Source organism: Pelodiscus sinensis, chromosome 5 (genome assembly GCF_052426305.1).
Source record: "Pelodiscus sinensis isolate ZL-2025 chromosome 5, ASM5242630v1, whole genome shotgun sequence".
Taxonomy (NCBI): Eukaryota; Metazoa; Chordata; order Testudines; family Trionychidae; genus Pelodiscus; species Pelodiscus sinensis.
The window spans coordinates 38,592,411-38,605,000 of record NC_143056.1 but is presented as its reverse complement, the minus strand read 5'-3'; the positions used below and the strand labels follow the sequence as shown (position 1 = coordinate 38,605,000).

The 12,590-nt window shown below is 41.6% G+C and overlaps 1 protein-coding gene across 5 annotated transcripts in view; it reads right to left on the bottom strand.

Annotated features, from left to right (window-relative positions):
* The window catches only part of STON2 (stonin 2), a 132,668-nt gene extending 127,300 nt beyond the window's left edge, over positions 1 to 5,368 (bottom strand). For 3 of the 5 annotated variants that reach the window (XR_012903348.2, XR_016349604.1, XM_075926761.2), the window contains exon 1: positions 5,138 to 5,355. The gene's annotated coding sequence lies outside the window, so the exon portion shown is untranslated. Of the gene's footprint in view, positions 1 to 5,137 lie in introns of all 5 variants that reach the window. The other 2 variants (XR_012903349.2, XM_075926762.2) reach the window with 2 other exon arrangements.
* Positions 5,369 to 12,590: the final 7,222 nt, after the last annotated feature.

The window sequence follows — 12,590 nt, the reverse complement described above, 5'->3', positions numbered from 1 at the left end:
GAATCCAGGAGTCCTGCTGCCAGTCCCTCAGGTCCAACTAGATAGAACTCTTTCAATTTGTTATAATATGACAATTCCCTCCCCAGGGTGTTAAACTGAGCCTTTATTTCAATTCCTTTTGTTTATAATTTTTTAAAAGGACATTTGTGATAATCCTGAACTACTAAAATCAAAGGGAGCTTTATAGCCCTCTACCTAGAGGCATACATTTTCAGAGCAGACACCTGGGTGAAATCCTGGTCCTAATGAATTCTACAGCAAAACTCTTATTGTCTTCAGTGGGGCTATGACTTCATCCCTAACATTCACACTTTTTCAGACGATCCCATGCTATATCTAAAATTCCAACACAAACATTTCTGTCTCTGTTTTTCATGATGCTGATCTATTTGGTCACTCACATAGACCTGAAACAGAACACACCATGCATAGTATATCTATAGAGTTAATAGGTTCACTTAAATAGGCATGTCAAAAGAGCAGCACTTCCTGTGGCAGTCCTCTTCTGAACCTTTTGGCTGCATGTCCAGGAGAAGATTGGGTAGATGGTAGAGTACAATCATGAATCAGACTGTCAGATGACATGCAGTGCAAAGAAATTAATGGACCAAAATCTTTTTTTGCCACAAATGCTTTGCAACCCTTTTTATTGTACAACAAATAAATCATAGAAGCAAGTTTCAGAGATTCTTAATCAACACATGAATAATTAATAGTAGCTTGGCATTTATATGACACCTTCTATCCAAAGACCTCAAAACACTTCAAAGGTTCAGGGAAATTTTTCTACAAAATGGGTGGTCTGAAAGTCCCAGTTTGTCTAAACTGACACATATCAATTCTGACAAATCAAATTGCCAAACAAAAATTCTAGAGGCTAATGTCTATTAAACCTAATGACCCACTTTCTACATGTAATTTCCTATCCAAACCTAGAAAGTGAAACATTTTGAGATTCCCAGCATTAATAATGCATGTATATTATTTCTCATGCTCTGTAGAAGTCAGATTTCACACAGCATCAGAGCTGAAAAGCAAGGGATCTAAACAGAATTTATTTAATCCCTTCACCGTCTATATTTAACTAATCCACTCTCTTTATTTCCCATACATGGGAACATTATCAGCCATTAGTTTTTAACAAATTAATCAACCAACTAGCAAAGACATGGGTTTTGGTCACAAATGAGATGAATTTGTTTCTCTTTATCTGATGCCTACTCTGCATTTATCCAAAACATCACCCCATTCGGTATTAATGGCATTTTATATTTTAGAGAAGCATAGCATAGGAATAGCAACAAGTTCTGGAGATAAGGACCAATGTACATACTGAAGACTTAAACAACCGATGGTGCTGTAGATAGGGATTCAGGTGTACAGACATACTTGCAAGAGAAAACTCAACAAATCTTGTCATCATTAAGCTTAAATACCAAGGATTTCTTTTATGTGCACTAACATTCCTCAGTTAAAAAAATGCAGTTAAAATCTAGCTGTGTGATCACTATAGCTGTACATTTTCTAGCTCCACTCCTGTAACTAAGTAGTTCTTTGAGTTACTACCTTGAATGAGAATGACCTGTTAGTGGACACTGCAGTGCTGTCCCACCTACTTACTATGACTGTTTGATTTTTATTTGTGATCTTCATGGGAATAACATGAAAACTTTTTAATATTATTTAGAAATTAGTGTAAATGAAATCAGCATAACTGGCACAAGCCAGGTGTTTTGTTGTGACAGGTTATTAAATATAGCCTGGAAACCACTACCCATAAAGGTCATAATTAAGCAAATTTGCTAGTGTAGAAATAATCCAGCCACTTGGAAATTGAACTAATTAGGGGCATTTTATACACTTTGTATGTGGCTATTTATTTCAATATAGAATAAATGTTAGCACTAGTGGAATAAGGGGGGAGGAGCACATTCACAAACAAATTTGCAAATTACACACATTTATGTGCTGCTATTCTTGAGGTCATAATATTGATTACTTGTGAATATTGGAACAAGCTTTAAAGGTCCCAAAAGTGTTTGTGAAGCTCAAAAGTTTTGTGTACATGTAGCGGAACTGTATTTTAGGGAGCAGGAGAAAGAACTGCCATGCAACCAACCATGTGCCATGATTAGTTAATTAATATTTTGAAAAAAAACCCTATAAAAGTTATTCATCTACTCTATTATCTATTCAAAGCCTACATTTACACTAAATTGTACTTAGTCTGCCTCAGTGGAGGGTACTAGACTTGATGACTCCTCAAGGTTCCTCTCAGCCCTATGTTTTTTATAATTCTAGGATTAGCAGTACTCGGGAATAAATCATAGTTGAATTACAAGCCAAAAAATGCCTATATTTGCTATTTTTTGCTTCAATAAATATCATTTATCAGTATTAATAAAAATGCTTTCAAATTCATTCCATGGAAGTTGTTTCATGGGATAGTTTCCATTCAAAAGTCTGACTGAAGCTGGGAAGAGAGGAAGTACAAAGTATTATCTGACCGAGTCATATGGTCATTTTATAGCTTTCATAATAAAATAAAATAAAATAAAATAAAAATGCATGGCAGGCTTAGTACAAATAAGACTCTGTTAACACAATTAAACAAGGGAAAAAACAACCAGGGTGGGAGGGTCTTAAGACAAATTAAAGCCTCAACAAGTTAATTAGCAAGTCATCATGTGAAAATGCAAACTTTAGTGTAAAACTGACATTAACGTAGGGATGTGGGGGCAATGGAATGGACAAGGTAAAGATTTTACCTTCTGTCTAGTAGGGATGTCAATGTGTGGTCAACTACACATTAACTGATAAGCCTGAGTTTGTCGGTTAATCCTATCAACTACATACAGCGGCAGCAAGAGGGGGAGTGTATCAGAGGAAGCAAGACAAAGGAGAGGTGGGAACCAGTGCCAGTGGAGAGCCAGCTTTTAAACTGGCTCCTCATGAGCACCAAATCCCAAGGAACTGTCTGTCCCCGCCACCCTCCGCATGTATCGGCTGGTACAGAGTCACTTGCCCTGCTGTGCTACTGCCTTTCTATCGGAGGCACCAGTGTGGTAGTGTAGGGGCAGGAGGGAGCCGATACACATGGGGAGCCAGTTTTTAAGCTAGCTCTCCACACGCGCTGACTCTGCGAGCCTCCTGCTCCCCCTCATACTGCCTCCCACAGAGGCAGTGGAGGGAAGGGGGGCAGGGAGGAGTCACCTGTCCCTCCCCACGGCTGGAGCAGCTTCTGTCCTTGGTGGGCCCAAGCTCGATGCAGACAGAGGCTGCTCTGTGGGATGCTGGCACAGCCTCTGTCTGTGGGGAGCTCGGCCCCCTGTGGACAGGGGTTGCTGCCCCCCGGGTTGTTACCTTTGTGTCAAAGGCAGCAGAGTGGGATGGCAGGTGGGAGCCAGCCTCCAAGGGGAGCTGGTTAAATGGGCTCCTTTCATTGTTGCCCCTGTTACAAAGGCAGCAGCGTGGAGTTGCAGGGGGCTCTCCTGGAGCGGAGCCAGGAGTATACTGGCTGCTGACCTGCTGCAGGGGACTACTGAATAATCGTGTAACCACTAAGATTTGATCTAACTTCTCTACTGACCAGACAGACATATATATACACACACACACGCATTGGAAATTTCAGGAATCAGACAACTTAAAGGTGAAAAAAATGCAGAATGTCTTTGTGTGTTTCTGTGTGCATATACATTATACACACAAACACATGACTTTGCATTTGTAGTTTTTTTCTCCTTTAAGTTGCCTGATGCCTAAATTATTTTAAATGTCCTGTAGTAACATCAGTAGCAATCCTAGTGGCAGGAAATCATTAAAATACATTTCTCTGGAATCACAAAGAAAAAAACCCCAAACATGAGTAATTGCAGAGAGCAGCTGGGAAGGAGGTGGTTGGGAGCAACTTTACATAACTGATTCATTAACCCTTCCTTCCATATTCTACAATAAATCCCTGGTGTTTATATGAAAGAAATAACATATATTATTATAAGATAAGAGCTCATTTGGTAGCAGGTAGGTCAAGGTATTATGCTACTCAGGTATCAAAAGAGTATATGAGGTTGAGAAATGGTCCAAAAAAGTATAGATAGGAATAATGGCATGCAACTGAGCCCAGGAAATTTAGGATGGATGTGGGGAGAACTTAGGTTTATTAGACTGTCAGAAGGCTCCAAAGGAAAGGAAGCTGTGGAAGCCCTCTCATTTGAGTAGTGTATGTACAAGGTATAAAAGGCTGGAGGGAGCAATCTTGCCTTGGCCCCAGAAGATTACTGAATGATTTTAAAAGATCTTTATCATCTCTAATTTCTAGGATTCCCTTACATATCTCCACTTTAACCTGACTGCAAATCTGATCCCTGCTCTCTCCCCTGCTTCTTGTCCATCAAGTGACTTTAAATTAAGAATGAAGTGTAATGGCTTCTCTTTGTTTAGGGGGGAGAAATTGCCACCCTTTTTACATCTCCTTCCCCCCCCCTCCCCACAGATCCAAGCATATTCCCTGGCTAATTTGCTAGGCAGAGACAACACATCGTGCATTCTATACTCAAATATATTGACAAACATACCTTGCTAGTCTGTAACAATGATTGTGTGCAGGGGGGTAATAAAGGGCTGGTGTGTGTGGTGAAGGGCTGCTGTGTGTGTGTTCTAAAGGACTGCTCTGTGTGTGTGTGTGTGTGTATGTGTGGTAGAGAGCTGGCGCCTGTGTGTGTGGTAAAATTCTGGTGTGTGGGGTAAAGGGCCAATGTGCCTGTGTTGTAAAGGACTGCTCTCTGTATGTGGTAAAGGGCTGGTGTGTGCGTGGTAAAGAGTTGGTGTGTGTGTGTGTTGTAAAGGACTTCTCCCTGTGTGTGGTAAAGGGCTGGTATGTGTGTGCGTTGTAAAGGACTGCTCTATGGATGTGTGGTAAAGGACTGGTGTGTGTGTGTGTAGACACACACTCCCGGGAAGCTAGTAGGTCCGTCATGAACAGTGCTTTCGGAGGAGAGCTAAGAGGAGTACGGATTACCCAGGAGACGCCATCCCCTTGCCCCCCCACCCCCCAACCTCCACCTGCCCTGCCTGCTGTAGGGCACTTGCTGTGAATAAAGCCAGAGACACATTGGGGGAGGAGAGGTCACATTACCTTGGAAACCGGCTGGAGAGTCCTCAGCCACCACAGGGGAACAGGCGAATCAAAGCGCAGGCAACGGCAGCAGCAGCAGGAGGGGGGAAGTTGAGCCGCAGGCTCTCAGGTCAGCACCAGCAGCAACAACCCAGAGCGCGAGGCACAGAGCCGCTGCCCCTAAGCGGTCCCCGAGTGAGGACTCCAGCTCTCTCCTCCTCCCCTCCCCTCGGAGGAAGGGAGCAGTGCAAGAGCACCGCCTGATTGGGCAGCATCCTGCCTGAGGAGGAGAGGCAAGGACAATGGGGATTGGCTGGAGGGGGGATGGGAGGAGAGGGGAGGGGGTGCCCCTTCTCCACTCTCACCCAAAACTGCTGCTGGCCGGCTCTGGTGCGGTACCTAGGTTCTCACCTCCAGGGCTCGCTGCTCTTTTCCTGACAGTCCGTGAACTCCTGGATTTGCATTGAGCAGGGCTTAGATCTCACCTCCTGTTTATTAAGTTGCTTCTAATGCAGGCAGGGAATGTACAGCCCCTTACCTGGAGAAGTCGTGGGGGAGGGAAGGAGAAAGCGGGCAGGTAGTCTGTTTCACAGTAAATGGCAAAGCTTTTCTATAGATCATAAAATAAGATCATCAGTGTTTAAAGCATCTCCAGATTTCTTGTTTACGCCCCTCCCCCATCACTGTCTGAGTGTTCAGTATAAAAAGAAGTTACACGTGTTAGTAAAATATGGTAGCTAAAAATATCACTTACCGTTGTGCTAGCGACACAAACAGGTGGTTAAAAGTGAGTGAGTCACTGTTTAAATGACACTGTCAAGAGATCTGAAATCAGATTTTTATTTCCTCACTCATAGTATTATTTTTTTTTGTTTTTAAGAAAACACAACAAAACAAAAAAACCAATAAAAAAACAAACCCTACATTTTGGATCTAAAAGCTATTTCCTACAGCCTTCACTATGTCTCACAGATTTAGACACATGCACACTGGTTAGTGCAAAATTGCTTCTGAATGTTTGACTGACTGGCTTGTCACATTTAAAGGTCCAATTCTACATGATGAAAATCTTATAACTTCAATGAGAACAGGATCACACCCATAAAACAATCTTCCAACAGATGGTCCAAGAGGATTTTATGTGGCCTTCTCAAAGTAAGCTTTTTGGGGCAAGGACTGGACCTCTTTTTCCATTTGTACAGTGCCTGGTACTATCCTGAGCATGTAATCAGAACAACCTAATACTGGAATGAAGAGAGCATTTTCATGTGTTACAGATGGGAAACTGAGGCACAGAGGTTACATGACTTATTCAAGGCCATGCCAAGCAGTAGTAGAGCTAGGAGAAAACCCAAAACTGCTGAATCCTGGTGCTGTACAAAAACCATGACTCTATCTCTTTGTCAGAAGAGATATAAAACATGAAAACAAAAGGAGACAGTGATGGTACAGGGTGACTGTCTACCTTTAGATCATTTGCTAATGCCACATCTGATCTCTGATCTCTTTTCAAATGTGGTTCTGAACGAATGTGAGCTATATTTTCTGTTTTCTGCTCTCTCCTTTCACACCAACCCATGCTCTTTCTTCCTCATAATAACCTTTCACTCTTCTTATAATCTAATCTCAACTCTTCTAACATTCTCACCACTGTCACATGTGAAAAGCACAACATTAAGTGCACCATTATTATTATTATTATTATTAAAGCCAGGTGAAACAATTTCAGTGCTTCTTGTCTCTGCCCTTCACAGAGATTATCAAAACTACTCAAGGCTTCAGGTATGCACACTATGACAGATATGACCATTCCCATCTAGTTCTACTATGTATTTGAGAGAGTTTGAGAGTCTGTCTGTTGGTTCATCCATGAGTCTGTTTGTTCAAGAACTCCTACTAAATGGTAAGAGCTAGGGCCACCTAATTTGGTATGCAGCTTCCTCTTAGCGTAACTAAAGCCAGGTAAGAGTTCGGTTGTGCCAAGAGAATGGGATGTGTGTGGAATGCAATTATTTCTCATGAAATGGAAAGGCAGGGCTGTGATAGCAGGGGTGGTTATACACCAGAATGACCAAAGGGAGGCAGCAAGCAAGCGCATTCCCTGCTTCCTCAACAGCCCCAGAGAGCCACGGAGCAGATGTCAGATGGGCAGCATGGCCCCCACTGCCCCGGCGGGCCCAGAGGAGAGATCCCTGCCACTTGGAGAGCCATGGAGCAGCTGGTGGCAAGGTGGTACAGGCACAACTGCCCTGGGCCGACCCCAGGGAACAGCTGCTAGTTGCCCCCTCCCCCTACCCTGAACCCTCTATAGCCTCCTTTGAGTCCTCCTCACACACTTCCCAATCCCCTGACCTGACTTCTGCACCTCCAGCCCCTGCCCTAAGCCCCTATTCATCACCCAACCCGGATTCCTATAACCCTGACACTCCCAAACCCCTGCCCTGAAGGAGCTCAGCAATGCCAGGTAAACCTTCCAGTATATTATATAAGAAAAATTTCCTTTGCATGAAAAAATTGACACATAGGTGCCAACTAGTGGCAATGAGGTGTTACTACACTGCTTAGTTACATAACTCAGTTTAAGGGTATGTAAGCACTCCAGCAAAATACATCTGTTTTCTTAGGAGAGGAAGAGGAATACAAGCTGACAAAACTAATGTCCGATTAATGCACTGCCCAAAGGTCATGAAAGATTTAGAGTACTAATTTAACCCTATAGATGGATAAAAGATCTTTGCAGACTTTCCTACAGCATTCAATTTGACAACTGGAATCTTATTTCCAGAGAAGCCTTTTTAATTGTGCCTGCAAATCTGTGCAAACAGACAAACACTTGTTCATAGTTACTCATTCTGCATATGTAAATACATATTTTCAAATGCAGAATTAGGGTCCAAACCTACCATGTGCTGTGTGCCTCCTGCATGGTCCTGAATTTCCCATATGTGTTCTTTTTTTTTAATCGTATCCTTTGGTATATATGGTTGTGACAATTTTCTTCCACTATTTGATCTGAGGAAGTGGGTCTGGCCCACGAAAGCTCATCACCTATTAAACCATCTTGTTAGTCTTTAAAGTGCTAAACAGTCCTGTTTTTTTTTCAGCTACACCAGACTAACATGGCTACATTTCTATCCTCATTCACACTGGCTTCCCTAGGACATGCGTGCTCAGCATGGTGCACAATCAGGCAGTTAGGAGACAAATTGAGAAGGGTCCTCTGAAACTTTTGATTTACACATGATATACAAAGTCAGATTTTTCATGTAAGCCTTATTTTCCCTGCTGTGCCCCTTTCAGCATCCTGTTCATAAGATATAATCTTCTTGCTCTGGTTGGGCAACCCAGATGAGGTCATAACAGCAAATAACTCATGAATATTTGTGAAGATTCGTCAATCTTCTTTTTTTTCATCATCTGAAGAAGTGAGTTGTAGCTCACGAAAGCTTATGCTCTAATATTTACAAACCAACAAATGCTCCTGCAACACCTTAGAGACTAACAAAACATGTAGATGGTATCATGAGCTTTTGTGAGCACAACCACTTCTTCAGATAAATGGAGCAAGGGGTCCCAGAGGTACAAATAAATGGTCTTTAAAGTGCCACCGGGCTTCTTATTGATTAATCTTAAATATTTATCCACATGGGAACAGCAATTCCCATCTGCGATTCCAGCAAGCACAGAATAAAACAAGGGACTCCAATTGTAGAGAGTGACGTATAAAAACTTGAGAGGACAAGGACTAAATCAAAGAAGGGACTTAAGTATTGCAACACTGAGCATTGCAATACCTAACTTTTAGGCCTCGTGAAAATGATTGGAATCCACAACCCTGGGTTAGGCACCTTGCTTCCTTGTCCAATGCATGGAGAGAAAAAAAGACCTGAAAAATGGGATCCACAAAAGCTAGCAGTGTGCCTAAGCCTTCTTTCTTAGTAGATACAGATAAGAGTGGGCTGCTGTAAGCTCCATTCCGTCTGGGAATTAAGCACCCAGGCTATGTCTAGACTACAATGATTTATCGGAAAATATGCAGTGTTAATATTATTGATAATTAATATGATTAATAATAGCATAAATGAAACATTTGTAACTCTCAGAACTTTAATGGGACTTCTGCTGCTCTATCTTTTCACATATTTCTTTGAAGTTTACATCATAACTAGTCAAATTCAGGTTCATGCATACATTCAAGCTACACGTTTATAAACGTTTGAATTCATTTTTCGTTTTAATTTTAAAAGTTGCATGTGTTTTGGGAATGACAAAAGAGCCATATTTGGTTCCTTAATGAGCCATATTTGGCTCCCGAGCCATAGGTCATAGACCCCTCATCTAGGGAAAAGAGCCACTGAGTTGTGTTTATGTGCATCCAGTGGTCTTGGATGGCACACAGCCATCTCCTGGTTTGTCAACACTGCAGTCACAGGTTGCAACTGAAGCTCCCAACCTAGTTTTGATTTAGCCAGCATGGATACTAGAGCAGAGAATCTGTGGCAAAACAGGCATCAGCATAGTAATTACCCCAAGTTCGAGGATAACCTTTAAAGAATCATAATCACTTTTTCAGCCCATACGCTGGAATAGCAGAGGGAGAGGTAGGTAAGTAGAGGGGTGTGAGCAAAAGAGAGAATTCACATTCCAGCCACTCTACATTCTACCGGCCTAGAATTCAGTTACTAAGGCTTTATGCAGTAGAGATAAATTTCACCTCTATTGTGCAGGACCCAGCACTCACTACTTCAGTGTGAACTGAGGACACCAACATGTTGTAGGCTTGAGCCATAATTTATCTGCAAATTTGTACAATGCCAGTGTTGCAAGGGTTAATTTAGTTGAGAAGGTCAGAGAGAGTTAGAGGCTTGGCAAATATGCTTGAGTATATCATTTGAAAACCTTCTCTTCTCCAGCTGCCAGAAATATCTTGGCATGTGTACAGTCTGTGAAAATACAATATTCAGTTATACTGTTTTCTGTATGGAAACATGGATCAATAACATTTCAAAGGAGCAAGAAAGACTGATGCAAACCCCATGTATTTAGCTAGCATCTTTCACAGTTCCTGTGTTCCAAAGGGCTTTATAGAAGATATACCAGTAATATACTGGAAGCGTAAGGAGTAGAACTGTTGTGAAGGGAATCCTGTTTTTTCTTCATGAAATCGTGTTCTTACCATTTTCATTATTCAGAGATATTTGTTGAATGGTTTGTTTGCATAGTTTTCAGCAAATGGATAATGTACAAATTGTTTGTGAAATGCTACAGACAGAACCTCTGGAGTAGAGTGCCTGAGCTTTGACAGCTTAAGCTAAAAGCTGACTGTCTCTTAGCTAAGGCCCTAGAGCAGTGTTTCTCAAAGTGGTCTGTGAAATAACTTGAGAAATAACTGGCTGTGCAGTAAGTGGTCTAAGTGTCACTACATGGGACAGTGAACCACACCCAGAAGGTGTGTGAGTTACATTTGCTTGGACTATAAAACCATAGAAGTCACATTCCATGGGGATAAGCATCAATACACAAACAGACCAAATTTATCTGTGAATACTTGTTACTTGTGGTGTATGTTGGGCAACCTAAATTACTCACATAATTATAATTACATTATACTAAGGTTTGGAGCAGAAAACTTATGAAATGACAACTAGGGAACAAGAAGTTTCTGCTACAGGTGTGTAAGTGAATCACTGCATTTCCGGAGTCCCTTAACTCTAGCACAGTAAATAATAATAAAACAGAGAGAATTCACCATGGTTATCTGCAAAACAACCAAACTGCTTTTTGTAAGGCAAATACACAGGCAGTATTACCAGCAGAATCTGTCTAATTGAGACAAGAAAGATTGACCAAGATACTGGAATTTAGCTCTTAAATAAAAAGAAAAAAGTACCACAAGTTCTTTAAACTTCCACCTGAACGCACACTTCACCACCTTGAATTTGACAAATAATTAGGTGGACCATAGGAATCCCACCCTGCTTCACTGGTTATCAGAGTGGCAGAAAAAGTTCAACACAGATGCATATAGTGAGATCACATTTATGTCACTATTTGGATTTTCTTATTTTAGCCACCTCCCTCCTGTGCAGCCTTTCCCCTAATTATCAGCGTTAAAGGGGAAAAAACAGTTTAGGCTCAAAATAATTTTAAGAAACTTTTTTTTAAAATCGCTCAAATCCCTCCCCCCCCCCCAAAAAAAAGCCCACCTACCTACGGACAAATGTTTTAATGGCTTTTCCAAATACAATAAAAAACAGTGAAAAAAATCCTTTGTAGTTCAGGGAGCTTCAGTTGAACAGACTTGGATTGCTGAGAGTCAAATGAGAACAAGAGAATGAAACTAAAGTACAAACTTCAAGGGAACCAAACAAAACTCATCTCACGGGATTGCTCTGAGGGAAAAGGAAAAAAAGGAAATAAATGGCATCAATAGTGAGGGTAATCAGCCTTTGGGACAACTTAACCCCAAGATATTGTGGATTTTCTGTGGCTTGAAGTCTTTAAATCAAGATTGGATGTCTCCCAGAGATAACACTTTCACTGAACCAGAAACTATGGGCTTGAAGCGGGGGTCATTTGGTGAAATCCTTTGGACTGTGTTAAACAGGAGGTCAGAGTAGATGAGTGTAATTATCCTTCAGAATCTTAAAATCTATAACTATGATTTTTTTAAATGTTCATTTTCAATAATCTAAAGGCAGTTTGCTAAGATTTTTATCTTAAATAGATGGGCAGAGATCATAGGTGTTTTCCACCTTCCTTGGCACCATGGTGCACAAGTCATGTGCTGGTTTGAACTAGAGTAAAAGGTGGATTCTCTGGAACTCTAAATCTTTGAATCAAGATTTGAGGACTTCAGTAACTTATCTGGCAGTTACCACAGGAGTGTATGAGTGGGGTTCTCAATCTATTTACCATTGTGGGCTACCTATGCAGCTCTCTCTGTGTTATGTGGTCTGGAATTATGCAGTCACACAATATATATACACTATGGCTGTGTCTAGACTGGCAAGTTTTTCCGCAAAAGCAATTGCTTTTGCAGAAAAACTTCACAGCTGTCTACACTGGCCACTTGAATTTCCGCAAGAATGCCGACTTCCTACTGTCTGAAATCCGTGCTTCTTGCGGAAATGCTATGCTGCTCCTGTTTGGGCAAAAGTCCTTTTGCGCAAAGCTTTTGTGCAAAAGGGCCAGTGTAGACAGCTGAGATTTGTTTTGCGCAAAAATGTCCCGATTGCGAAAATGGCGATCCGGGCTTTCTTGCGGAAAAGCGCGTCTAGATTGGCACGGACGCTTTTCTGCAAAAAGTGCTTAGGGTTAGATGCTCTTTTCCACAAATGCTTTTAACAGAAAAGTTTTCCGTTAAAAGCATTTGCGGAAAATCATGCCAGTCTAGACGTAGCCACTCTGTATAGCTATGAGTGTGTCACACTGGCTGAAGCTGTGTGCTGAGCCACGGGTTGAGAACCTCTGG